Here is a 2343-nt window from a genome sequence, read left to right as displayed (position 1 = left end):
TTTGGGCATCCAGCATTCAGCCAGGGTCAGCCTGCCACACACAAGGAACAACTCTGTAACCAACTCTGCCAACCCCTGAGACTCTGCCATAGCATCCTGGCATGTCTGGACAAAATGTATGATGCAGGTTGGCTTCTTCACTGCTGCTGATCAGCAACAGCCACCAGGACTGCTGCCACTGTAAGGAGGCAGACTGTGCAAGCCTTAATGAAGGCAATGGAAAATGCCTTCACTTTGTGAGGGTGATTTTTCCTCCATAAAATTATATGCCAATGTTTTTCGACTTGCTTTCCCATGCCAAATATTTTAAATATCTCAATCCAGTTATCTACACTGTTTATGCAGCAGTAGAAGTTGCATCAACAATAAAATCTACTAGGAAGTGACTCTCATATGTGGCCAGCCCATCACATGCAGCTCTCTGGACCTTATGGGGGAGGAGCACTTATTCTCTTATCACATCAGGAAAGTTGTACAAACTTGTCCCTCAGCACATCAGCTCCAAATCAGAGGGAACTGAACTTGGCTGTCTCACTGAGGTGATGTTAGCCTGGCCAGCAAATGTTCATAGAGCTTACAAAGGGATTAGATGGTGATGTTCTTGTTTGGAAATTCTGGCAAACCACTGGGAAGACTGAGGACATAAGAGCAGTCAGACAGTGGGCGGTTTCTGGTTCTGTGTTCCTACATTACAAATGACAGAGTAGTGTTAAGATTTGTAATGGACATAAACACACATCCATTTTAGGAACTAAGGAAGTCTAAGCTTTTTCCATGTTTAGATATTGGGGAGAAAAAAAGAGAGAAGAAGAAGTGTAAGGTAATATAAAGCTGAGAAAATAATTACTTTTAGTAGGAAAATACTGAACTTTATGAAGATGGGAAAACTGATAAGACACAATTAACATAAATTAAATACTTTTCTCTTTCTCCAGTGGGAGAAAATAAAAACTCTAGACCTACCCTATTTCATTAAATTAAGGAAGTGGCATCAGATCTGATTTGAGCCCCTCAGAATCTCTCTATTCCCCCTCATATGAATGTAAAACTCCTATCCATTCATTTCTCTGCAGTCATATAACCACTTAATTACTTTCTTATTAGCACTATCCTTCTCTAAAGGCTGATGTGTTTTTCTAGATATATTTTCTTTAAATTGCATATTCTTTGTTAAGATGCGTAAAAAAGCCATACTATGCAGAAGATCACTGAAAAATGGATTTATTTATAACAGAGGTGTAAAGATCTCCCAGGAGAGCCGAGTGTCCTCACTGCCAGCTGAAATCAGCAAGAGCAGGTCTCCAAAGCTCAGTCTCAAATCTGTAACAGGCTGTGAATTTCTGATCTCGTTAGGACTTCTCTCCTTCTTTGAACATCAATATTCTTGTGTTCATTCCCATACATGCCTATAATAGCCCCGTGCTGGTGTGGGCTAGTATAAATGTACTGGGGTTTTGTAATGATATTGCCAAAGAAACAAATGCTCCAAAGCAACTGCATGGGATTACTGGGAGATGAGCTGTCTGACGTTAGTAAGGTATTTAGTCACTGGGCAAACATCTACTCCCGACGATGTCACGATGGTTTCTGCTCAGTTTTCCCTTGCAAAGTCCCCAGATGTTTAACAAGCAGGAGACAAACTGCTGTTCGCTGGGAGGAACCTGTCTGAAATGTGGCACTTCCAAACACAGAATGGTTTGGATGGAAGGGACCTTTAAAGGCCATCAAGTCCAAACCCCTTGCAATGAGCAGCGACATCTTCAAATAGATCCGCTTGCTGCGAGCCTTGTCCAACCTGTCTGTGAATGTTCCCAGGGATGGGCCATTCAGCACTTCTCTGGGCAACCTCTGCCAGGGTTTCACCACTGTCACTACAAAACATTTCTTCCTAATATCTAGTCTGAATCTGCCAAAGTGGTTTAAAACCTTTACCCCTCGTCTGGGTAAAAAAGTCTGGCCCCAGCTTTAAGCTCCCTTTAAGCACTGAAGCTCAGAGATGCTTTTAGCAGGCAAGGGGACGAGGGGGAGAGGGGAACTTGGTGACAGACAACTCAAACCCCTTTCGGTAAGTGTCAGTGATGTCGGGAATGGGCAGGGAAAAGCATTTAGGGCAGGAATAACACCTCTGTGCCAACGACCCGCACCTCCGGCGCCCCGCCAAGCCGGCTCCACCCCGCCGCGCCGGGGCCGGGGCCGGGGCCGGGCCGGAGGCAGCGCCCGGGCGGGGACGAGCCGGCCGGGAGGAAGAGGAGGGATTTCACCTGCCCCGCCCGGCCCGTCCCTCCAGGTGCCAGGTGGAGCAGGAAGCGGTGGCGGCGGCGCCGGAGGGGACCCGCGCCCGCC

The sequence above is a fragment of the Melospiza georgiana genome, chromosome 1 (assembly GCF_028018845.1).
Source record: "Melospiza georgiana isolate bMelGeo1 chromosome 1, bMelGeo1.pri, whole genome shotgun sequence".
Lineage (NCBI taxonomy): Eukaryota > Metazoa > Chordata > Aves > Passeriformes > Passerellidae > Melospiza > Melospiza georgiana.
This window is presented reverse-complemented; position numbering follows the sequence as displayed.